The following is a 27,240-nucleotide window of genomic DNA, read 5'->3' as shown; positions in this document are numbered from 1 at the left end:
GACTTTCCCACAGAGGGAAAACACAAAATGTCCATAACAGTTACTATGAAGGAGGAGTGCTCATCGGCTTTGAAATCTGGGTCTCCTTCCCTTTGTCCATCTCCTTTCCTCTTGTTATTCCTCTTGTATTATGCCTTCATTTTTATAGCTACCAGCCAACATCCGGAGGCTAAAATCTACATGTGTCATCCTCAACTATAGCTTGCACATTGCTACAAATTGTCTCTCTAGCCTTGTTTCCATGGAAATGGAAGGTAGCAGCATGACAATAAGATAGGAGAAAATCATCAAAAAAGAACAGTCTAATGCCTTTATCTTATTTCTGCTTAGTAGTAGCAACAAGGCAAATGTTTTCTATCTAGAGCCATTTGCAGTGGAGGATCTCAAAGTGCTTTCCAAATGTAACTGTAGTTAGCCTCAAAACATCCCTGAAGTAAAGACTACTCCCATGTCATAATGGGCAATACACCTTTTAGACTTGAAGCTCTGTTCCCAGGTACGTACAGAGTCCTTGTTACAGACTGGGCCTCTTAGGCACTGCACAGCAGTGTCACATAGCATATGACATGACAGGCCCATACTAATGTGTTCAGGAATAGACCCCAGGGCTGCCCATCACATTACTTTTCGCCAAGAACAATCTTCTTCCTAGGCGTACAGGGAAGTAAAATGGTCTTTCCTGGCTTCCTAGGATTGCAGATTCAAATTAAATACCACCAAAAATAACAAAAATTGAGTGTCTGGCTTTCATTCTCACTTCCATTCACAGAAAAAAATGAGATCAGGGAATAGCAAAGCCTTTCAAGCACCTCTAAAACAATTGCCTATACCATATGTCTGACCTTCTGACTCCTATTTCCATGGAAACAGAGCAGAAGAAAAAAAGCCATAGAATGGGACAGAGGACAGTTATGCAACTGTATGTAATAGTTCTTACTAATAGATTCCAATTTCAGGTTGGGTGCATTTTAAGCAGGGAAATTTAAAATCTGGTAGATACCTGATGGTGGATCTGTCCCCAGTACAAATCTTCACTAGCTAGTCAGATCTCTTCTTTCTTAGCATTCATATCACACTAAACTTCATTGCATTGATTGATAGGTCTCTTCAGCTTGGTTGTTGGTGTGGCAGGTGCACCTGTCCAATGAAAAAAGGGCTTCTTGGCTACTGAAGTGTAGCAGCTACTAATTGTCCCTGTTCCCGGGGCTTCACGGTAGTTGGGGCCTTCAGCCAATAGGAGCCACTATTGACTACAGATCAGATTCAGCTGGGTATAAGTGCAGTCCCCTGGGGCAGCCATTTTGAGCTTGTCTCCTGGAGCAGCATGCTGTGGTCAAGGGCTCTCCTCTTGGGTTGGGATGCTGCTCAAGGAAACTCCTTGAGGTGACTTGGGTTGGTATGCTGCCCTGAGCAGGTCCTCGAGGTTGAGAGCCCTCGCTTCTTAGGTGACTGATAGAGCATTTTGGGTTGTTGTTAAACCCCAGGGAGTGGTCTTTTGTTCTGTGTTTTGTGTTGTCGTTAAACCCTAGGAAGTTGTTTTGTTCTTCTCTCATGGACATTCGAACCTGTAATTTGCAGAGAGCTAGTCAACTGTGTTGACAATAAATTTTTAATTTTTGGTGGTTTCTTGTTTATTTGAGAGCCTCCGTAACAGTTAATTGCACTAAACTTTGGCTTGTAGTCCTTATGGAACAAATGTATTAGAACAGGTACAAATGAACACCACAGTCTTAAAACAAGTCTCAGACACATTGAAAATCAGTCTGTCTATTTGTCTAGCCATCCACCTTTGTATTACCTGTGTGCTTCTCTGTTTCCACTGGGCCAAGCACATAGTACTGATTTCATATACCAGAAGTAGTATGGTTGTCTTTGCTTTCTGGGTGATACAAACATTTTAATGAATGATATTATTCATTCTGGACAGTACCAGCTTAATGGGAACACAACAGGGTTTTTTCCTGTGGGTATTTGTTTTACTTGCCTGCAATGAAAATTCATATGTGCATCGACAAGTCCATGGGAGGCAGCAGGCTTGGTTCCTGAAGCAGAAGGTTCCCAACTTCCTTCTTTCTTTGGCAGAGAGATGAGACAAAGTGTCATCAATGGGTTCACACACATTTATTTTGTGTCACTGACAGAAGCAATGACAGAAAATTCCAGAGCAATCTGTAATATACAGCTGAATACTTTAAATGGATCAAAGAGACATTTGGAAAAAAGGAAGGAAAAGGTTTCCAGAGCTTTTTGCTGTCATGCTGGCATGGAGGTGGTCCTACATGTGCATGAGGGGACATGGATTGACTGTTGCAGAGGTCTGTCTGGGCTCAGAAATTTGCCTGTGGGCACCATTTTGTGGGATAAATCAGTCAGGAAGCTTCCAATGATACCCTCCTAAATGAGGTGCATCCTCCAGAAAAGTGTCCGGTCTTATAAAGAAGGAAGAAGGGAGTGCTGACGGTCAAGACTTTATCCAGTTAAACAGAGCTTATTCTCAGAAAAGACTCTTTGAGCAAGAAGTCTGTGTGGCCTTAAAAAAAAATTTTATAAGATGCAGTAATTCTTCATTACAGCTGCTTCAAAGCTACTTCAGACTCTCCTCTGCCCTCACTATGGACCATTCAGTCAGAAAATAGGGAAAATATTTCCCCGAGGCCACTAGCAGCCTGCTACTGAAGGCTCTTGTTAAAATACCCGAAGGAGCTCAGGAGACTGAAGGATTTCAATGTGCGAAAGGGAGTTGCTGAGGACAAGAGAGGGGGAGAGACTCTCAGGGAAAGAAGAGCCATTTAAAGGAGTCCTGCTGGCAGGAGGAGAGGGGAGCAGGTCACAGCGTATAAGCAGTCTTGCAACATCCTCATTGGTAAAAGGCAAATAAAGAATAAATGAGGGGGAATTGTGGTCTGCTCATGGATATTCTGGAAGCAGACAAATAGACTGACTTAATTGGATAAGTTATTATCCATGAATTATTCTCTCCACCTGGATGATTAATGAGTCTGTTTATTCTTGTAACCCATTTTGTATTTCTTCACAGATCTTGCAGGTAAATGCAGAACTGATTACTTAGGTAAGGCATTTTGATAAAGGAACAAGGTAAACTAGTCAACTTGTTTACAGTGGCTTCCTGCCCAAGGGCGCTTGACACAGATTATATTACACAAAGAAATAATTCAGATGTGACTCTGAAATAACCACATGACTCTTACCGAACCTTTATTAGAAACCTTATTAATTGTTTACATGTACAAGTAAAAAGTCTGTACCTCATTTTTGGCCTGAATAGACAGTTCAATTCTCCTTGAACTTTACTCAGTCTGAGTTTAGACCAAGTAAAGTAGATGTACCTTTATCCATAAAGCTAAGAATTTTTGGCAGGGTTGATCTGAACTATGGAGAGCTGTTAAGTGATGGTGTCCTTCCACTCCAGCAAAGGAAAGCAGGAACTGCCTTACTCACTGGCTAATTTCTTTATCTTCAGATACTGCATGAAAAGAGAGTTGCTGTGCTGGGAGACCGCTGCTTTTCTGGTGCTAGGAAACAGTCAGGGCAAGCTTGGTCAGAAGAAAAGGCACAGCATTAAAATTCAGTTCCTCTTTGAACTGTTTGGGAAAGCTTTGCTTTCTGCTCCATCTATCTTTTCAGTAAAATGAGATGACAGCAAATCTGACAGACTTTTTGTTTGTAAGCCAGGCACCCAGAACAGTTTGCTGCTTCTGAGAGGGAGGACAAAGCTCTGCTCTTGGTCTGATCACCATGGTCATCTGCTGTGGGGTGTACTAGACCTGCCTGTACCTCTGTGAGAGCACAACTCACCCAGAAACACTTGTGCTTGAGGGTCTCCACATGGCCTTGCAGCCTGCATAGCTCATGTTAGTCCTCTCTCTATTATCACAGCTCTTCAGATCTGAACGGTGATTTCTCCGCTCTGTTTTAGGGGAATGTGGACTTCTTTGCTGTGTATGGCTCAGAGCCAGTCCTGCAGGGAAGGGGTGTCCTGTAGTGGGTCCTGTGACTCAGAGTGAGGCTGCTCTTGCCCTGCTACGTCACCCTGCATTCATGCCTTACATGTTGTTTTGGGAGCCAGGGACAAGTCCCTTTCTTAGAAGATTCTCAAACCTAAGCTCTGGCTTTCTTCCATGACCTGAAATTAATACACCAAAATGGCAATGAAGGCAGTAGAGTGAGGCATGGTAAATCTGAAGGTATTTTTTGTTCACTCTTTTTTGAAAGCTGTGTGGTGTGTTTACTGGAAATCCTCTGGGTCTTTTGAAGAGGAAATCATCTGCTTACAAAGACAATCCTGCTCACCCCTAGATTTCAGGACCTGTTTTTAGAGGTGGTACTACTGGGAGATGGCACCATGGGTATGCCCCATTCACAGATCACAGCTATCAGACACTAGGAAGAATATGGGTGTGGGACCATCCATCTCCTTAAAAAGATATAACTGCAGCCTTCTTGCTTTGCCCTTCCTGCTCATGAGGTTAGGAATGTAACCTTGGAAATGCACTTCAATTTTGCAAATATTACCTTTTGCTTCTAAACATTCTTCAGGAATCTTATCAGCAATGCTGAATGGTTTTTGCATTGAGCTAAATTGCCAGAATAGCTATTTAGTTGGGTTGTGACTCAAAAGATCTGGCATCTGTTCAATGCTCTGCTACTGAGTTGATCTGTGGCCATAAGCAGATCCCTTCTCCTGGCTTTAATGCATAGGGGTGAACTAACAGCAACATGGGAGGATTTAATTAGCTAATGTTTTGCTTGTTCTGATGCAAAAATTATCATGGCACCATAACATGTTAAGAAGGAAGACAGAGAGTGAAAAACACCCACAACTCTGCACAGCTTCAGCGTAGCACCAGAGAGCAGAGAAACGGAAGAAACAAGCTTCTACAAAGTTCCAGCCAGTCCTGCAGCTACTTGAAGCCTCTGGAAATGTTTTAGCATTTATTAGGTCAGAGCATTTATGAGGTTAATATTTGATTTTATGCAAAAAAACCCAAGCATGTGTGTGTATGTATTTATATATGTAACTGTACAGTTATATAGTTGTAATTATAAATGTAGGTTATAGTTGCATAGATGAAGTTACACAGTTTTCATATTTAGATATAGGTAACTAGAAATTCACACACACTTACTTTTTTTTTTTTTTCTGGTTGAAAGAAAGAGTGAAGACCAGTACCAGTATAACAAGGGTCTCTCCTAGAAAAAACACAAACACAAAATCAGCCTAAGTCTATCTCTCTGCCCTCTACATGTGGTAGAAATCAACCAATCTATTCAAAAGATATCAGAGAGACAACAGAACAACAACAGAGTCTTCATTGCCTTAGAAAACCAGGCCAAAAATCAAGCTTAGCATTTGGAAAGATTTCTGTAGTCCTCACATTCTACCACTTGAATAGGCAGAAATAATTATTTCCAAATGTCTTCATAGAAAAACTGTTTTATCCATTTGTTTACCTTTTTACACCCTAATTTCATGGGATTATTTACTGTGTTTTTCAGACTTGCCTTCCGTTTTCTGCCCCTTTCCTTTTTCCTGGTGAAAATAACTTATAAAAGAGGCAGGCAAAAGTCTGCATAGCCTCAGACTCAGGCTAGTGATACCTTGGATCAGCTTCTCTCTACTTGGCAGCTTTATGTAGTCTACAAGTAATTTTTAAATTGGGGTCATCCACCTGGCTGGTTGGTGACTGTACCCATCTTGTGAGATGATTATGTCCAGCTCCCAACTGACTTCAGGTGTTTCCTGGTGTGTTGATGCCTGTCTGTGTCCTGAGTCCCTCAGCCACTGTTGTGTCCAACTGACTAGCCCATAGTATGGCCTTGGCCCCAGAATTGACATCCCAGTTTTGGGAAGATTGACTGACACAGGACTCAACTTTAAATGAATAACTTCTGATTTGTCTTTCAGCCAAAACACACAAAGGCTTTTGTTCCTTTTCTCCCATTGCCCCAAAAGTCCACCACATTGTACTACAGAGCTTGGGCACATGGAGAAAGATCAAGAGAGATTTGGAAACCATGAAGAAAGTGAGAAAAAGGCAAACCCACTGACTGCTTATATTATCCACTGTTTAGTTCTGACCCAGAGTGTTTATTCCTTCTCATTAACTCTAATTACAGAAGTATTTTGCATTATTATCTACATGGGGTATGAAGCTTGCTTGTTCTGAAGAAGAATGTGGACACATTGCTTGTTGTAACTGAGGAAACCTCTCCAAAGTCTTCCTCAGACTCTCTGTGAAAGGAATAAGAGCTGTTCTCTCAGCTCTCCAATCCCAGACTGCTAGCAAATTCTGTCCAAACATTTTCAGCAGTGGTCATAGGACTGACAGCATTTTCTAGAAACATTCTCATTAAAGAGAGTTCCAGTAGTGTTACTTCTTCACTCTACAGAACATTTTATGGGCAGGATTCCCAAATGTGGCTAAAGATGCAGGACTGAACACCTACAGACAGACTGCTTATGATCTTCAGGTACTCCTCAGCATTATCCTGCCAGGGGCTCCAGGCTGACTCCAGTAGTACTACAGAAAATTGAAGAAATTCCACACCATATATATAGTGTTTGGCCCAAATAAAGTCTTCATTGTCTTTGGGTAGAGCAGTTGATTTTGACTGCTTTCAGGGCATGAAAGACACCCTCTAAAAAGGTCTTACAGATGATGCAACAGGTATTATTAGACTAACCAAGAAAGCTGAGAAACATTTCTCTTTGGAAGAATTTTATCGTTTCAAATAGCCTCTCAAAAGTTTACATATTCATCAAACTATTTTTTTTCAGAATCCATCAGTTTTGTACAACTCTTTTTGAGTGATCAGGGATTGAGAGTACTTATGGCCATTTTTGACAGGTTCTCATTTCTGTGACAATCTGAACCATGAGAATCAGTGTTAAAGGTTCCATTAAGTCCCACCCAGACATGAGTTTCCTTCCTTTCCTCTGCCCACCCCACCTCTGAAACACCCATTATCAAACACAGTTTAATCTTCCAGGGCTTCTTGCTCAGCAGACACATTTCCAGGAATAGGAGAAGTCTTTGCAGCCTCCTGGCATGACCATTTACTAAAGCCTGTGTGCTGGTACTGCTTATATTCTAGGAGGTTGCTTACATGCTGTGCAGGCACTGGCTTTTGGTCACATCTATATCCTGTTGCAGCAGCTTTTGTGCTCCTTGCTGTGCCTGTTTCTCTTTTCTCCTACTCCTCCATTAGCCTGCCTCAACTCTAGTGAACACTGTCTAATGTCATAAAACATAGCAGTTAGTTACAAATTTTTACATAAAAACACAATCTACTGTGGAGCAGTACGACCACTGGAAAGCCCAAGTACTTTACTTATTTTTCCTGTATCATATTTCTCTAGTTCCTTCTACTTTTTAAAGTACTTATGTAAGATTTTTCCTTCTGGTTTTGCATCTTGAATCATGGTGGACTGTGTTCAGTAATAACATAATAGGTTATAGTGGGATGGCAATGGTTTTGGACATAGTAGGACACAAGGAAGTTAAACTGTGCCAGCCTGAAATAAGCATCATGGGTTTTGAAGCTTACTGGTAGTCTCTTATCCAAGTCATTAATTGATCAGAGCCACCAGAATAAATGAATTATCAGATTTTTTTGCACCTCTCAGTGCTTCAGTAGGTGTCCTGTCAACTGCAGAAAATAAACTTTTGTCTGAAGGTATTTAGTTGCACAAATAACCTATTAACCCATCATCATGCTGGCTGGGCTAAGGCCATCCATGTGACACTTCATTTTTGAGGGCATGTCTTTCTCCCCTTCTTCTTAACTGTACTACTAGTCCTGGATCTGACAATTTTTTTTTTCATCCAGTCACAAGGGGAAAAGCAAGCAAGGATATTTTTGCATCTCTTCCATGCAATGTTGTGAATTACTTTGCTATAATCCTGTTTCTCCTTTGTACACGGAACCAACTGCTCTGATTCTGCTTGTAAGCACACATGAAGTTAGGAAAAACCCTGGTGATCTCTAGATTCAGTTGTGGCCTCTCCCATTATTTTCTAATGGAGTTATAGTTCAGTCTCCCTCTTCTTTAGCTAGGAGTCCTATGGGGGAAAAAATTCACCAGGAAAAATATTTTTGAAATTCTGTGTGCTATTAGATGGATTTAAATCCACAATGTTTCATGAAATCAAGAATATCCAATCAGATTATACTGATTGGATGAGGAAGGGGAGGTAAGCATAGTTTAACTTAGTGAAGCGTCTTGAAAGATCTCAATGACTGGGTAGAATAACACTCAATGGACTCAGCACACTGTTGAAGGTTATTTTTTGCAGTGCAACCTTAGCCTAAATACAACCTCCCTGCTGCTGTAATATGTATTGGTAGGCCACAGATTCTTCAAAGAAGATGAAACACTGTTCTCTCCTGAATTTCACATTTATTAAAAGATTTCATCTTCCCCTGTGTAATGTTTGCATCACAACACAAATCATCAGCTTGCTTTGACCCTGACACCATTTTATAGGCTTAATAATAATAAATCTATGTCCTGAAATAGTTTCTGCAGATTACAGCAATCAATCAAAATTCAGGGAGCCTTAAACCATTAATGTCATCACCAATGATCCAGCACCCTGGGAATCCATCTAAATCAGCCATTATTACTGAAAACGCTCCTTAAAAGCCTTAAGATAAAGGTAGTATCTGGGAGCATAAATTGCAGTTCTATCTTTATCAGCCATTGAGGGATGATTTTCATAGCGACTTTTTTGTATCTGTTTTGAACAAGACAAAGCCAAAACAATTCTTTCTTTTGCCTCATGTAGCTGTTTTGGTTATTGTAATAGAAAAATAGAAGCCAATACATAGCACATTGCTTTACTAGAGGAAAACTGAAGTATTTGTTATGTAAAAGAATCTCCTGATTCTTTGAAGGAAAAGGAAGCCCTTAGTGCACTTTATGTTGAAACGTTTCTAGTTCAAGGCAATGCTCCTAAGAAAAGCCGTGCCCACTTCATTGGACTACAGATATCTGCAGGTTTTGTAATTTCACACTCTGGAGTTTTGTGATGTGGAGAAACAATGCAAGAGTTCAGGACAAAGCAATTCCTTCACATGAGAGATACATCTACTACTCCTTTTCTTGGGATTTTCTGTAGCCATCCATTAGCAAAGTACCTGAAAGTCCAGGTAAAATCAGTGGCAATAGTGAAAGGTTGCAGAACTCAGATATGTTTTTATTCTCTGGTTTATGTGTAGCTTTTAAAAATTAGTTTTCTTTCACCTCTTTTAATTGAATTTGTATGTGATTTTTTAATTTTATTTTTTGCTTAGCTGGTTGGGTTGAAGGGTGCTAGTGAAACAGAGGGTCACATGCTTTGGGGTAGGGTCTTTTGAAAGTGTCTAAACTATGTCCTGCTGATTGTTGTGCCTAATGTGCTCTGACAGCTCATTCCCACCCAGCTAGGAGCACAGATCACATCTCAACCACATCAGTGCAGGCTCTGTGATCAGCATTGTCCTGAGAACAGACATCGTGTTATAAAGATCAGAACTCCATCACTAGCGGGAATGGATTCAAGTTTCTTAGAAGCTAGCTAATCCCCCAACAGCCTAAACCTAATGGACAGTGCTGAGGCAGTCCAGCAGTCTCCATCTTCAGCAATCAGTATCTCAGCAGACATCCACCCAGATAGCTACAAAACATGCCAGCAATCTCAATGTCAGAGAAAAAATGTTTAAGTCATGTTGTTACAGATATGAATGTAAATTAACCAGACTGTCCATATCACAAGGCATGTCTGAAAAGGGAATAACTTTTTTTACCAATGGTGTTATTTTTCACAGGTGCAGCTACTGTTCTGTTGTTCATGCCTTGATTTTTCCCTAAAATAGAGCAAACATGAACTGCATGAATATTTTTGAATCTTAATATCTAAACAAGAAAAGAACACAGACAAAACCGTGTCTCAGAAAGCCTGTTGTGTGACACTCACTGAAAAGCAGATTAAATTTTGATCTAATTCAAAGGAAATACATCTACAGACAGGTTTTCAGCCTCCCATTCCACATTGAAAAGTAGAATATGTAAGAGAATAATTTTCTGTTTCTGAACTTGTGAGAAGCACTCTAGTCTCACTTAGTGGCTCCCTGGTTTTGCAACTGCTATAATTCCCTGATAAGAGATTAGTTGCTGTTCTGCACTTGAAATATGACATTGGCATTGTTGTCTGATAATGGTTCAAATCCAGCTTCATGTGTCTAGGGAAAAAGACTTCCACAGCTGACTCATTCCCAATGAGAAATCTCTAAACTTTGCTCCCCATCACTGCAGAGGTTTATAAAATTCTGGTCTCACCAGAAGCATGTCAAGTTTCTTTACTTGAAGTTGGATTATAGCCTGTGGAGTCTATGCAGTAGAGAGAGACAGGTGTAAGGGGAAAACAAACAGGTATTGTTCTTTCTCATCTGTTCTGTGAGGTAATGCAAGAATAATCTATGAAAATCATAAACTAAGGGGCATGCAGCTAAATCATCTTCTCTTGTTCTTCCCTTAACCTTGTATTTCCTAAACTGATAAACTTGACCTTTTATGTCTTTTAAATTTTATAGCAGTATCTCTCAAAAACAGACAGGCAGTTGTGACCTCGACAATGTCAAATAATTTTATCTATCATTATATGCCAGTCCTTCCCATTTAACTGATTTGCTTTCGGGACTGCAGCTCTCCCTGAGCTAGGTGGCTGTTAATGGGGCCTGCTGCTGTGGTTGGTCATACAATGAGCTATAAATGCAACCTTTTATTTTAGCTTTTACTATGTAAGTAAAACCAGTTACTGTAAAAGCTGTTTGGGAAAACGGGTGACGAAGCCCATCAACAGAATAATGTAGCCCATATGGTGTCCGAAACTTTGCTACAGGAATTGCAGTTAAAGACTGAGGGTGGGGACCAAAAGAGCCCCAAGGCCAAGACTTTGGAGGTGGGTAACTACTACTTTAATGGAGTAGAAGAACAAGCAACAAAGTTTTTATTAGGTTATTTCTGAGGAAAGTTTCCCACAAGTACTGAATAAAGCACTTGTCTAAAGAGGAAAAGCACATGAGAAGGAGCCACGTAATTTCTTGGGGTTCATGAAATTCCCCAGTGTCACGATTTTGAGGCTGGTCTAGGCTCCATCTCATGGCTGCTACCCACATGGTAGTCAGGGCAAATGTAGATTTCTCTGGGTTCTTCCTCTTTTGCACCTCTGTGTGTCACACCTATAAGGTGGCATGGGATTGCTTCAGGCTCTGCTCTACAGCTCTAACGAATGGTCATGAGATCAGTATGTGAAGTGGTGTTATGGTGTAGAAATGAGCCATAACATATCCACAGACAATGATGAAACCCATGGACCTGGGCAGTAACAGAGCTCAGGGGTGTGCTGGATAATGACCTAATCCTCAACTGAGGATAAAACCAGCTACTTTCTGAGTTGCATTTTATCTTCAGAGAAGCAAAGGTTAGTGAAATACCTATATTCTCTAACAGGTTTGGAAAGACTGAAATTCCTGGAAGCTCTTGGGAAGAACATCTAGACTCTGAACAGCTAACTCTTGATACAGTATCCCTGCTCTCAAAGGAGTGTTACCTGAGAGAAGTGATTTGCACTGAGTTTTATTTCTAAATCTAAACAGGAAGAGTATTTCAGAACTGGGACGTCTGGTGTGTGTGTGTACTCCTTATACTTACGAATATTTAGTCTTTTGCTTAACTTCTGACCTTCCAGTTCTGACTGTCTGGTTCTGGAAATCTGAGAGCTTTGATCTGTGAACTCATCTTTCACCTAAACTGCAAACTGAAACATTGATATCAGTACAGCAAGGGAGAAAAGACCCGCAGGATCACCTGCATGAACAGTATGTTATATGGCATAGACAGTCCTTCTGGCAACTAACTCCATCCCAGAGATTTCTCTCTTGGTTCTTTTGAGGAGCAGCCCAGATTCAGTCACATTGCACTCCAGTGAAATTACATAAAGGAGATTTTTTTGTATCAGTGACAGTGTGTATACTACAGTACATAAATTAAATAATAATCTTACAAATCTACACCTGATTTTTACAAATACATAACATGTATTCAATAGAGAGTTCACTGTATTTAGTTAACCATATACATAAAATGTCTCTAAGAGCTGAACCTTAATTATTGAATGTATTTCATCCTGTTCTACTTTCTCTCGGATTTATACCATAAAGAAGAAATCAGTGAAAAGCTCACAATAGTGTGACCTTCCTGGAGATTAATGAAGACAAATTAGTACAGAAAGACCTGTTTCAAAAGTATATATGTCTTGCTAAATAAATCCAGCATGATCCTTCTGAGTTTGGATTAGTTTAATCTTAGCAGTTTTCAGTTTCCTAATTTCCAAGTGCCGAATCCCAGAAGATTAAAAATTGTTCTGCTGCTCCAAGCAGCTCCGGGGGGTTCCCAGTTCTGCTGGTCCCAGCACCATTGAGAAGCTATGCCATAAGGCACCCCTTCCCTCCAAATGCACAGCACAGCCCTACACCTACTAAAGGTTAAGAAACTCCTCAGGAATATAAAGTACCCCCTGTAGCAGCTGTTAGAGATGTGAGGTCTTGAGGGACTTTAAAAAAAGAGTCCAGTACAGAAATGGCACTGGGGTACCCAACCATTATTCCTGCCTAGAGGAACTAGGCCCTTCAGATCTGTTACAGCTGCAAGATAAAGCAATACAGCCCACAAGTTGGTCGGGTGTGTTGAAGGGAAAATTGGATAGCGTGCAAAAAGATATACATAAGCATACAAAAATGTACATAGAAAAATTCTTCAAAATTTCTGGAGGCTTTTCTGCTCCTAATCTGAAAACCTAAATCTCTTCCTCAGTGAGCTGGTTCTCCTAATACCTGGCTCAATCCTTCTGAGTGTTTCCTCACTGTATAAGGACCAGAGAGAAAAATCAGTAGGTGAAGGCAAGCTGGTGATTTAGGAGAGAGCAGTACTGTGGAGGTTTGAACTCAGCTGGCAGCCAGATGCCACGTGGTCAGCCGTTCACCTCCCCCTCCGCCCCCCTCTGGTGAAATAGGGGAGGGAAAGAAGAAGCGAATTTGTAGGTTGAATAAAAAGAAAGAATTTACTAAATATAACAAGAGAACAACAGTAACAATAGTGAGTCCAAAAAAGAAACGGGTAAAATGCAGCAGTGGCTTGCAAGCATGGCGACCGCCCCCCCCCCCCAGCAACACACACCAGGGCCGACCTAAAATCCACACCTGCCCAAGAGAGCCCACCTATATCCCTGGGCATGACGTCACATGGTATGAAATACTCCAATCAAAGTTAACTCCATCCTTGACTTAGTAAGGCCTTTGACACCGTTTCTTGCAGCATTCTCCTGGCGAAACTGGCTGCTCGTGGCTTGGATGGGCACACACTTTGCTGGGCAAAAAACTGGCTGGATGGCCAGGCCCAAAGATTTGTGGTGAACAGAGTTAAATTCAGTTGGCAGCCGGTCACAAGTGGTGTCCCCCAGGGCTCGGTTTTGGGGCCACTCCTGTTTAACATCTTTATTGATGATCTAGACGAGGGGATCGAGTGCACCCTCAGTAAGTTTGCAGATGACACCAAGTTGGGTGGGAGTGTTGATCTGCTCGAGGGTAGGGAGGCTCTGCAGAGAGATCTGGACAGGCTGGAGCGATGGGCTGAGGCCAAAGGTAGGAGCTTCAATAAGGCCAAATGCCGGGTGCTGCACTTGGGCCACAACAACCCCCAGCAGTGCTACAGGCTTGGGGAGGAGTGGCTGGAGAGCTGCCAGTCAGAGAGGGACCTGGGGGTGTTGATTGACAGCCGGCTGAACAGGAGCCAGCAGTGTGCCCAGGTGGCCAAGAAGGCCAATGGCATCCTGGCTTCTGTCAGAAATAGCGTGGCCAGCTGGGACAGGGAAGGGATCTTACCCCTGTACTTGGCACTGGTGAGGCCGCACCTTGATCACTGGATTCAGTTTTGGGCCCCTCACTACAAAAAGTACATTGAATTACTCAAGCGTGTCCAGAGAAGGGCAACGAAGCTGGTGGAGGGCCTGGAGCACATGTCGCAGGAGGAGCGGCTGAGGGAACTGGGGTTGTTTAGTCTGGAGAAGAGGAGGCTGAGGGGAGACCTCATCGCCCTCTACAACTACCTGAAAGGAGGTTGCAGAGAGCTGGGGATGAGTCTCTTTAACCAAGTAACAAACGATAGGACAAGAGGGAATGGCCTCAAGTTGTGCCAGGGAAGGTTTAGACTGGATATTAGGAAGCATTTCTTTACAGAACGGGTTGTTAGGCTTTGGAATGGGCTGCCCAGGGAGGTGGTGGAGTCCCCATCCCTGGAGGTGTTTAAAAGTTGACTTAGCGCTTAGGGATATGCTATAGTTGGGAACTGTCAGTGTTAGGTCAATGGTTGGACTGGATGATCTTCAAGTTCTTTTCCAACCTAGACGATTCCGTGATTCTGTGAAACCAGGACAAGTACTTACACTATTGGTTTTATTGAGAGGACAACTTAAAGACTTTATGTTTACTGCTTATTGCTTATAAGGCTATTTCTGAAACTGAAGATGAATGGAAGGATTATTATTTTAATTATCATTCTGTTGAACATCTGAGAGGGGCATTTAACAGTCTCCAAAGTATCCATGAGGAAGTTGGTTGTCCCTGGATTTCCAGGAGATTAGGCAGACTATCTGGTGTCTGATGCTCTACAGATCCATGGGTGGGGAAAATTAAGTACTGTAATGAACAGTAGGATTACATTACTTTTCCAGAAAAAATAAATAAAATCTTGCATTAAAAATTGTTGAAAGTATCTCTCAGTCTTTCATTTCTGTGTAGACATGTGCTGTCATTCTCATGGGACTGAGGTGGAGCCTGGATGGGAGAAGAGAAAGCTGAGAGTACAGAACAGTGTTGTCTGCACAGTTGTAGAGTTCATAGTCAGAAAATATTTTAAGCATTTAGACTTGATGTTGTGATGAGAATCAGTACACCCAAGGCCTAATGAGGCCTACAGAACAGATTGGCCAAAATAGAAAAGCAACTTTCATCATCTCTTTCTTTTTATCCACATTATTCTTGATATAATGAGAAGCAACCTCAAGGAGTTACAGCTGTGAAATGTCTAATAAAATTTTTTAGTCACGGAATCTGAATTCTGAAGTTTTTCCTTCTTCGAGTTGAAATGTCAAGTGGAAGTATTGTCTGTATCATGGATGATGAATTCTGAGTGTGGTGAAGGAGCAGAGAGCTCACAACTATACAGAGGAGGGTTTCTAAAAACAAGCTGTGGTTTTGAGTCACTAACTGTACAGCAAACCTGTGCTTGGCCTGACACTATGTGCAGCTATTAGCAGGGATGTAACAGGGAAATATATCCCATTCAGTGTTTACTCTTTTAGGGCCTGACAACTGTTGGGGAATTCCAAGTGGTGATGAATGTCTTTGAATCCCAAGAAGTCAAAAGGATCAGACTGCGAATCAGGTCCCAGAGCAGTGCAGGTAGGGAAGTGCATGTCTGCTGCTGGGCAAAGATTGAAAGTTCTATAATCTCTTGATCAACATCAGCCCATGAAGGCTCAGATGCAGTCCTGGGATAATGCAGCAGTTTGGCTTCGTTTAACAGAGAGCTGGACTTAGCTGGGCAAGGAGAGCCTGATGGAAGTGCCATCCATCCACGGTGGCCCTATGCATGTTAGCTACAAAACAGCAGTTTTCCATGCTTTCGTGCACTGCAGCACTACAAAATGTGTTGTGCTTCACTGGCTATGTAAGGATACAGTTGAGTTCAGGACTAGAAACCCCAGTGGGGAGAGAAAAGTGCAAGTAGCTTTTGCATCATACATATACCACAGCTATGACAACATTTGCAACCACTCAGGATTTTGACTGATTATTTTGTTGGGCAGAAAAAACAATCAGCAGCATAAGCTTATCCTTTGATTTTGAACTCTGTTCCTGCTTCCTCAGAGATCCTGTCTCAGTAGGCTAAAAAAGCATAATTTTTCAGTTGTGTTAGCTCAACCAGTGCAACTCATGAAGCTCAAAAACTATATTAGGCTTCAGGCTAATATGCTCAAAAACTTGTTAGCTGCCCATATTTGGCCTGAGGGGGAGTCTAGCCTACAATGTATTGAGTAATACACCTTCAAACTTTGCTTTGCTCTTAACATAATATAAATAAAAACAGGAAACCAGATGGATATAATGGATTCCAAAGAGACACCTCCATCACTGATATGTTTGCAGATAGATATACATATAGCTTCACTATCTAACTTCTCTAGCAGGCTTCCAATGGCATTCACAACAGTGAAATGAAAGCCCATGCAAAAGTTACTGGCTATTAAAGAGATAATAAAATTTTTTGCAAGTTGCAGCTATGTACTGTACTTGGCTTTTGAATCATCTTAAATTAGCGTAGCTGCACCTTTTCTATTCCTAAAGAAGGATCAAATAGACATGATCAAAGATACCTTTTCTGTATCCCAAACTTCTGAATGAGATTTACCTGACTGAATAGTACATTCTACCATTGTTCATAATGCACACAGTAGCTTGATACAGGTAAATTCATGCAAGGGTTTGCTTCCTGGCTGCTGATTTCTCCCAGACTGAGAATCAAGCTTCAGCTTTTCCAAGGATTTAGATTCAGTTCAAGAAAGAGATGAGGACATTGTGGATCGTTACCAATTCAGACTCAGGGTATCTAAACACAGAGGTGAATTGGTGTAGTGTTACTGCTGCAAGCCCATCCCAAGCATACAGCATGATACAGATTTTTTTGCCTCCCAAAGCCTTCTGATGAATGACAATGTTTGCTGTTGCAGTGGTTCAGTTTCTGTTTGCGGTAAACAGCAACCATAATACATTATTAAAACCAAGAAAAAGATTTCCTAGTCCACACTGGAATAACATCCCATGAGTACAGGGCAGTTCCTAAACCATGACCCACGAAGCACCCTCTCTCATGAGAGAGACTCTTGTGCACCAGCCCTTTGAGGTCTGTTACCTCTGCCCTGCTCCTTATGCTCGTGCTTGCATGACTTCCTCCTCCACGCAGCCTCCACTACTAGCAAATCTTCTTGAATGCTTTCTTTGAAAAAAATATCCAGAGCACTCTCCCAGTCTTTCGTATTACTCATAGCTTTAAAATATTTAAGCAGTTTATTTTAAGCCACTCCTTCGTCTAATTCCATGTCTCTAATCAAATTATCCTGCTGTTAGCTGTTCTCTCAGTATACCCCCAAAAGATTGATTCTCAGTTAAGCTGATTTGTAACAAAGTCTCCTCCACAAGCTCATTTCTGGGGCCAGAGCTCTTGTTCCCTCCACCCTGACTCTGAGCTTCTAAAGTCTTGAACATTTCATCTTGGGGTTGTTTTGCCTGGATGTAGACAAGAATAAGGTGATACCACATTGCTGAACAGCTCCACGAGCAAAGGTGTTTCAGGTGGCTTCAAAGTCCATTTACAACAGTCCTTGGCTTCCTTCTATACTCCAGAAATCACTGAAGAGGTATCAACTGAGCCGAGGCAAACCGCCAGCTGGGATGCAGTTTTTTTGCCACATCAGTGGCAGGCAACAGTTTGCTTCTTTCATGAAAGTAAATGAAATATCAGTAATATTACTGCTGTTTGGTGAGAAAAAACCCAAGGGGAAGGGAGACCAGTCTTCTGCACACTAGAATGGCTAATTGCTAATGAGCTTCTGTCTCTGAGTCAGTTTAAGAACAAAAAAGCATCTTTTTCACAATCTAGTTGAGTACTCTCACCGTGGTGCTAATGGGTACTTGGAACAAGACTTTTTCAAGTGACATCTCCTGTTAGTGCTATTGAAGTAGATAAATAGTGTCTATTTGGTTATATAAATAATTAAATGGGTACTGGAGTAGGATCTTGAGCCTTGTTCTCCTATATCCCCTGGTGACATATCTACCCACTGGGCCATCATATCCCTCCTAATTGCCTATGCTTGCTCTGGGTCTGTGAATGTTTAATTACTTCTATAGAGAGGAATAACTCCCACAAAAGAGATTGGTATTGATGGAGTCTGGTAGCAATACTAGTTTGCTGAACTTGGTGTGTGGTGGTAATATCACAATGCTCTTCCAGAAGTGTGGTGTCCTTGGTCATTTCTCCCAGACACTAAAAGTGGAAGCTTGGTGATTACAAAGCCTGTGGAAATTGTTTCTGTTAACTTTCAGCGTTTTTTTATTTTCTGTGTGTCTGTCTAATTTTTTACTTTTAATTTTTTATGGATTGAGTGTTCCCTCATGCTTTTCCTCCCCACCTCAAAGAAGCTTGTGGCAGAAAGCTAAGAGAGAAGGCTTTGCTGAAACAGAGAAAAAGAAGAAATGTGACCAATTGCAATGACAAGCTTGCACTGGGTAATTTAATACACATTCAAATGAATTCCTGCTTGTCTAACGCACTGTATTAGTCAGTGTAGTAGTCAGATGGTCACAAGAAAAAACAGAACAAAAGGAAAAAGAAAGAATCTGAGGAGGGAAGAACCCACCCGTATTTCCAGGGAGGAATGAATAAAGTTTTGGTACATGAATATTTTAGCTGAATTGTTTCTACTTCTCCCCAGACACATTTAGATCGAAGAGACAAGCTGATGAGAGTCATCAGTGGGGTTCCCATGAACAGCCTGGTCTGATAGACAAAAAGTATTTGCACAGCCTCCTGCCAATTAACTCCTATTCTCGCTCAAGAACAAAACCAAAGTAAAATGTGTGCCAGGCTACTGAGTGAAGCTGAGGAATCAAATAATAGGACAAAGTTTATCAGACCCATGTTACATAGTCTCTCCTATGACAGAGCTTCATCTAGTCCCTGGAATGAATTCCAGGTGTTTCTTCATGTACCAGTGAATAGGAGGAACTGGGATATTTGCCTTGACAATTATTCAGAATGATAGAGTTTGGTACCAGAATGACTCTTTATCTAAAAAGCTGGAGGGAAAAATTGGTTTGTCACTGTCTTAATGTGAAAGTTGTTTCGTTTTGTTTTGGTTTTTTTGTTTGTATTTGCAGTATTTGGAAATAGAAAGAGATTCTATTTTACTAGTACTTGTTCAAGTACTGGAGAATGACAAAATAGACAAATGGCAGGAGGGAATACAATTTAGAAATGTATCAGATGGAAATGCAATGAGTGACCTATGATAATTCAGGGATAAATGGGCTGAATCTGGCACGATCCTAGGGCTTTTGTTTTCTCTCCTTCCACTCCAAGACAAAACTTCCCGTTATGGCTAAACACTGGGTAATAATGAAAAAAATTCTAATTTTTTATCTTTTTTGGGGAGAGTTTTCCAGAATGGAAAGGAGGAGGAAGCCCTGTTTGAATGACTGGAAATGAAAAGGACTAAGTGATCAGGAAAATGTTTCTAACAAAGAGAATGTTATTTTCATGCAGTATGAGTTCTGAATATACAGGCAGGCAATTACCCAATCTATTATAGGCCACTGCATATTGGATGGCAGCTACTGAACTCTTGGCTTCAACATGTTTAGATAGAGCAGTACCTTAATTCTTCTTCTTCTTTCTGTTAATGGGAAGAACAGCAGCTGGGAGGAACATTTGCTGTGGGCAGAGTGTAGACTGCATTAAGGATCAAACATTTAAGCAGAACATTTCAACAGGGATGCAGAACCCATTTAGATTTCAGCTGTGAACATGTTCAATCTTGTTTAAAACTGAGACACTTAGAATGCCTCAGCAAAAGCTGAGAAATACTAGAAATTAAGCTTGCATTTACCTTTGAAGCAAAAGGTCATAAGAACACAGCAAGAATATCCCCTTATTTGTTTATGTTGACAAATACTTGGTGTAATTTTAGTACATGCAGCTATGGTACTGTACACCCCAGAGTTTGAAAGTGAGTCTCGGATACTCTTGTGGCATTCTGACAGATTTTTTCAAAACTTTTATTAGACCAGTCATGAGCTCCTGGAGACTTAGGGGGGAAAAAAAAAAAAAAAAAAAAAAAAAAGTAATATTTATGGGACACATTTGAATCAAAATTCTTAAAAAAAGCCAAAGAAGAACAACACCCCACATTTCTGAATGCAGAAGTTTAAATAACTATGTGGAGCTGAACATTGCAGCTGAAGTTATAATGAACCTAAATTCCAAATCCTTAACAAATTTGGACTCCAGGTCTGAATCATCTCAGTAACTTTTTTTCAGAAACGTGATTAGTCCTCCTGTAGTAACTTCCTTGGTTTATCATTGCTTCAGTTCTGCCTGCAGTCTAAGGATTTTACCACCTGGCAGTTGTAGCAGCCGTTTTTTGCTCGATAGTCCTGATGGACTTAACTGCCATGAATTTGTTTAATCACTCTGCTATTCACAGTTTCCCAAGTTGAAGAATTTCCCAGTTCACCTATGTATTATTTGTATTCATGTGTTTTGAATCAATCACCTGTTAAGTTCCTCTGATGCCCTTGGACCTTGTGTTCTGAGAAGCAGTAGCTAAATTTTGTTTGACTTCTCTGTCTTTCAGAAACGGTTGTACCTATCACACCTCCTCAACAGCCTCTTTTCCAAACTAAAGCACCCTAGTCTAGTTTATCTCCCCTCTCCCTGAAGCTACTGCACACCTTCAACCATCTTCATCATCTTAACTGGTATTTTTGCTAGTTCTTTCATTTGATTTTCTAGATGAAGGAGACCACAGCCATATGAAGTCTAAGATTTCCACTACCTTTGAAAGAGCTGAGTTGCTTACCAATTTATGAACTGATCTTCTTTGGGTTGGGTACTATAGAAGGACTTTCTCACACATTCAGGTTCGATAAGGCAACTGATTGAGGTGTGAATTTCCACTGTGAACCTGAGAAAAAAAAGGTAGTAGGTATGAGACTTCTGACCTATTGTGCTTATGATGCAAGCTGGTGCTGCAGCAATGACAATTACTTACTGACTTGTCCTATATGCCTGTCTACACACACACAAAAACCCCCAAGCAGCTTCATACATTGCACTTTTAGAAGAGGAAATGTACACCTCCCTTTGCCCTTACCACTAACGAAAAAAACACTTCCTCCCCCCCTCCACCCCCGTTATCTCCACAATAAAACAGAGACAGAAAAAGTTGAACATTCCTGACTCAGGTGACCACCACAGGAATATCTTTTCACCAGTCCCTGAAAATTTGCTGTCATATCAACTGTTTGTCCCATCCTGAAAGTGACTGCTGATGACCATGTAAACCAAGCACCTGATCAGACTTCCAATTTGCCCTCTCTCCCTCCCTGCCTCCAGCTTATTTTTTATGCAGGGAGGTAAACATGCAGAAGATGTTAAAAAAAGAAATGCCCCCTGTGGGAACTGTAATAAAACATATATGGTATTTGTTATTCAAATCTCAAGGGGAAAAAGAAGTTGTAGTCAGGATGTTGTGGCCGAACAGTTTTGTAATTCTCTTATGTAAATAAGAAATAAGATATATGTATATAGTTTCTATTGTTAAAATCAGTTGTTAGAAGGGAGCTAAAATGGCCCCCATCTTCAAGCCACTACAAAAACACTTGTGCTGAGTCATCTCCCCTTCTGTGACGGAAACCTGAGAAAAGCCCGCGAAAACAGGAGAAAAGCCCGGGAAACTTGTTTACACCTTTGCAGACGCTCAGGGTACGCCCATCATGAATATGGATGAAGCCTACACTATAAAGGGACTCAGTTCTGTCCTGTAAGGTGTGTGTCTTGGTAGAGCAGAGACTCCCGGCACACCCAGCGCTGTTTTGCTCACTCGCCGCTTGCTAATAAATTTATTATTGATCACTAAAAATTGAGAAGTGGTTATTTCCCACTAAATTACTTTTAATCTATAACAGGAACAATATTTAAACAAAGTTTACAGTTCAGATTCAATGGACAAAGAGTTCAGGAAACTAAGGCATCTGTAAGAATAGTCAAGCTCTCTAATTGAGAAATACAAGTTCTATTTTCCATTGCAAATACCATTCAGGTACACCGGGTGCGTGTAGTCAGGCACACAAGTGGAACAGGTTTCTATGACACTAGTACAAAAGTACTCCACAAGAGCTTGTGGCAGCAAAATGAGACTGACAATTTACACTTTCTCACTTACAAATACAGTATCATCAGTGCTAGATAAATTATTGAAAAAGTTGTAAAATAAATTGCCTAGTGGATATGGCCACCATTTTGCTGGTTGAACAGCATTTGCACAGGTGGTGTTCTTCTAATACCCTCCAAAAGGGTTTATCTGAGTAAAGTTTTAATGTGAACTGTTCTGAACTTTCTTTAATGTAATTAGTGTAATTCTGTCACCCACTCAGGATTTTTGCACTTTGATACTGCTCCCATGCGAATGATAGGAGAAAACTTTCTGCTTTACCAGACTATGCATGTCTTTGAGGCTAGGATGCCTGACCAGTGATTTCCGTTCAGTCACATTTTAAAATGTTGGTTAAGAAAGCAGAAACCCTTTTAAATACTTTAGCTTAGCAAGTAGGCAGAGCTAATTTAACGGTAAAAATAGTAACCTGAATTGCAGCCAAATCTATCTATAGGGACTGAAGATAATTCTGGGGAGATTCTTCTGCTGGGATGAGATGGAGTCAGTGAACCTAAAGAGATTTTTGGCACACACAGTCCTGTCCTGTATATTTGTCCATTTCTAGTTCACATGAATTCATGCTGGGATTGGAGTAGTCTGGAGGGAAGGGGTTTGAAATGAAGACCCAAGGGTCTTTTCTGACTCGGAGCTTCTAATCATTTAACAGTTAGTTATGCTGCGGTACACTTTTTGAGCCATAAAAGCTTCTAACACATTCATTGGTCTTTTTGCTACTGCTGTGTTCAAATGTTCATGTTTCTGATCCAAAAGACTAGGCAATATTGATCTTTTCAGTAAAAATGAGCCAAGCCAAAACTGAGGATCTCAAATACCTTTGATTTCTGAGTGGATAAAGTACACTTATGAAAACACCAGTCCAGTTTGGTTTCTGTGTCATACTCAGATCTGGCTGGGTTTGGTTTCCTGTTCTGTCTTTAAGTTATATCTGGTCAAAGCAGAAGTTTTGTGATTTCTACAATTGCATGAGATGGTTTCTCATGGTGGAGAAACCTCCCAGACTTTGGTCCTTTAGAATCCAAAGACAGACTCACATTGCAGAACAATTAGGCCTTGAAATGTGAGTATTGATCCAAAAGTAGTTCTGATCTAGATGTCACTTCCTGAGCTGTAATACTCAGTAAAGAACCAAGAAATCAAAGTTCTTAGAGAAAAACACCACCATCGTTATACCTATCAATTAACTGTCTCAGCCTAAGCCTGCTTAGTTTCTAAGAAGCTTGAAGCTTCAAGCTGTACACATGGAGTAACCATTGAAGTAGGGATGTGTCTTGCCTTGTCTCTGGTGAGTGCCATAATGACTGGGTACTACAATAAATTTTCTTTACCCCATTGAATATTTTTATTTATATGGAGTAAAACTACCAGTGGATTGAAGCTAACTCTACAGTCTGATGGAAAAAGCAGTCACCTAGGATGCCTTATCTCTGACTTCAGCCACTGATCACCAGAGAGTCTCCTAGACCTTTACATATGCTAGGTGACAACTAGCATGGTCACTGTTGGCTAACAGGCTATATTAAATGGAAAATGGAGTCCTGCTTTTAATTTTGAACATTGAAAACATTCTGCTCAATCCATAACCCTTGTGAAGATTTCATATCAAACAAGTGAGGTTTTTTTAATGAGAGTTGTCCTTGCAGAACTGTTCTTGATCAACTCTAGTATGTGCATGCTGAGCTTTACATTCCTAGTCTCTTTCAAGGACCATGACTAGATTAATTTCTAGGAAAGGATGGAGAATGATGACATCTTGTTGCTGAGTGGGCCATTTATCTGCCACAGGAATGTAGCCTTGGATTATCAAATGCATCAGCACCAACAAATACATCAATAACTTTAAATTGATAAAGATGTTGGGCTGGAAGATTTTGCCCTTAATGATCAGCAGATCAAAATTAAAAAGATAAGTAAATCCGAGTTCTAGATGACTATGTGAATAGAAAATCTAATCATTTATCTTGTAATTTTTCTCTGCCTTGACCCTTCCCCTTGCATTCAAGCAGATCTCCCAGGAAACTGATCCACTGAAAACAGGTAGCTCAGGAAAATATTGGAACAAAAGACTTTTTCCAGGTCTTGTGGTCCCTCTCTCTCAGTGGGAACCAGTTATCAAAGCTCCAGAGCCAGGTTTGCTTCAGAAGCTACAGAGGTGAAATTGTAGAGAGACTTCAGATGTGAAGTATCTGCTGGCACTGATACCCAGAGGCACCCATTATTTTTCTCATGCATATAGTCAGCTATTTCAGCTTCCAGACTGTACAGAATAGAGCTGACATTTAAAAAAAATAGTCAGAAGAAACCAGCTGCCTAACTTGTGCTGCTGCTTTTGTGAGCTAAAAAGCTTTGCAGATGACAGCTCAAAGGAGAAAACATACATACTGAATTGGGCGTGGACATGTGTCAGTCAAGGCCTACATACGTATTACCAGATATGGAAGCACTTTCTTTGAGTTTGTGAGACCAGGTGCATCCTGGTTTCATATGAGGACATAAGTTAGCTACCACCTTCCCTTGCAGCCCCATTACTACAGAAAACAACATAGGTGTGTGGGTGGAACAGCTTTGGTCTGCTTCAACTGGTTCCTCTGTCAGTGGCTGAAATACTACAATTTGAGAACAGTCAACAAGACCCCAGTCTTTGTTTTTTGGCTGGACATGAATCCAGCAAATCTGATCTAGAAATCATAGATATGTACAGTAAGGGTGGGATGCAGTGATGGAGTTGTGGTAGACTCACTTTCCAAGCTCTAGAGTGTCCTGTCTGGAAAACTACAGCAGTCTGTTTTGCTGGTATAGCATGGTTACTTCTTTACTGAGACACTGATATGGATTTCTCAGGCTTCTCAAAATGATTTTCACCAATTTTATATCATTTTCAAGAAATAACATTTTTTAAAATGGGAGGAGTGTGGCATTTTGAAACAAAGTCTATTCATTGGCACAGTCTGGCTAAGCAGCTGAATACATTCTCCATTAGTCAGCGTGTCTTCAGACCTGAAGACATGTTACTGGTTGCATTCAGCTAAGGAATGTCAGGTGAGCCCAGGCATGCCTGCAAGTATTGGTCACAGTGTCTACAGCATAGACATGCTGAGGGAGCATGTGCATTCATATTGCTATAGATGTTCTGAAAATAAGGAAGGGAAGCCTGTTCATTTAATTGCCACAGCTAACCCACCTTCCCCAGTAAAAGGAGCTTTCTTGAACCATCTTAATAGAGGATGTGCTTTTCTGTATGTGACACCAAAAGGAAGATTCTGGTGAGAAAACTTCTTACCAAGACTTTAATAGCAATCCCTTTCCCTTCCCCTCTGTCCTCAGCATTACCCGAGAGCTGTCACACACAGCTGGCCAGAAGAGTACACATGTGCCCAAGAGATTTGCACTAGCAGAAGACAACTTGGGTCCAGTCTCTGGCCACACCCTGCTGGAAGCCCATATGGCCCAGCCAGATAAGAGGCATTTCTCCACTGGAGAGCCGTGGATGAGAGCTTGCTCATCTGTACCTGCCAAGATTACAGTGGGAAACGGACAGATCTTGACCAGATTTCAGTTTTAGTAACACTGTTATTGGTAATGAAGGTCCAAGACATTTTGAAACATAATTTAATTGTATGTATTTGTACACCAGTTGGCTTTTTTTATTTTTAATCAGTTTGTCCTCTCTGAAATACTCACAGCCCTGCAGGAGAGTGGTTGTGCACATTTATTCACCTGCTAGGTCAGTCTGTCTTCACCTAGGAGCATTGTTCTTTTCTCCGGAAATATACAGTGCCTACCATAAAGAAGTACAATGCCATGAACCCATTCTGAGAATCTTATTCACATATCCTAAGGACTCCTGGTGCTCATGGGTTGTTTGACAGTCCACGGCTTTCTTGTTCACATTGCCTGTTATCAGTAGAGCAACAGCTGTTTGCATAACAGCTTCTCCTCTTTCATCTCAAGTCTCCTGAAGTTTCTCCCCAAAATGTTGCTGCCTTAGACCTGCCACTGCATCTGCTCTAGCCACTGAGGTTATACAAGGCCAGATCTTCCATTTCACTGGACAGGGAAACTCCCCATGCAGTCTGCAGGCTCTTTTCAGCAGAACATTCTCCACTGAAAGGTTTGGTTTAACAGGGATAGGTATGAATATACTCCTGTACCTAAAAAATATTGTAGGGCCTGCCACCTTCTTGAATTTTCCACGTAGTAGATGCATGGGGAATTTCACACAGCTCTCCTGCCCTAAGGTAGAGCTTAGTGTGACTGAGAGGTAATTTGATTGAAGTCCTTTCTATCTTAGTTTTATTGTCACAATATCCCAGCCAGAGAAGCTGGAATTATTCTGGCATTACTGCTTACCTGCATTCTCTGTGTGAAGTCCAGCATTACAGCTCCAAGGAGGATATGGCGCAGCATCTTTTTGAATCTGTCAGCCACCTTCACAATTATTATGAAAGACCCAAATTCTACAAATCAACTGAATTTCCAGCCTCAAATTAATTGTCCCTTATCATTATGCCTAAGAGCAGAAGATATCACAGCTGGCACTGGAAAGATTAAAACTGAACTATCAGCAGGGAAAGACTGAGTTCATCTAATCTTAGCCACCTTAAAGTTGCGTGTCTAGTGTAAGCCATTTGCCTGGGCTCCCCCATCAGTCAATGGAGTGACTCGAGAGCGTGATTCACTGCATCCTACAAATACTGCCCGAGGTAGGTGGGGTGAATCACCCTGGGGAATTGCCTGGCTCTCTCTGTGAAGAGAACTTTGCCAGATGATTCTGATGACAGAACTTTCTTTTAGGTGCTTAAAATTACATGAGATGAATCCCACCTCAAAATGTTCAACCTCACTGTCTTCCTGAAACAGGGAAGAGCTGCAAATCACATGACCATGCAAACAGCCACTGTTTTTAAGTGGCAGCCTTTACCCAACAGAATAATAATCCTTCATGGATTTCACAGGGAAGGTGGAAGGCACCTGGAGCTCCAGTACTGTGCAGTTTGTGTCCTTGCCCTGAGGGTGCGGTGAGAGGTGTGAGGCTGTAGGCCTCTGCCTCTGCCCCCTGGTATGGCATGGCTGGGTCCAGCTCTGACAGCTGCTGGATTTGCATTTC

General features: G+C 41.2%; 1 long non-coding RNA gene across 1 annotated transcript; it reads right to left on the bottom strand.

The window, feature by feature from the left end:
* Window positions 1–5,147: 5,147 nt before the first annotated feature.
* Window positions 5,148–26,883, bottom strand: LOC141938364 (uncharacterized). The gene is made up of 3 exons (XR_012627239.1): window positions 26,484–26,883; window positions 20,760–20,864; window positions 5,148–5,211 (listed from the first exon to the last, which is right to left on the bottom strand). It is a non-coding gene; the product is annotated as an uncharacterized LOC141938364 (long non-coding RNA).
* Between the last annotated feature and the right edge of the window lie 357 nt (window positions 26,884–27,240).

The sequence above is a fragment of the Strix uralensis genome, chromosome Z (genome assembly GCF_047716275.1).
Source record: "Strix uralensis isolate ZFMK-TIS-50842 chromosome Z, bStrUra1, whole genome shotgun sequence".
Lineage (NCBI taxonomy): Eukaryota > Metazoa > Chordata > Aves > Strigiformes > Strigidae > Strix > Strix uralensis.
Note: the sequence above shows the minus strand (reverse complement) of the source record. Positions and strands in the feature narration are given on the sequence as shown.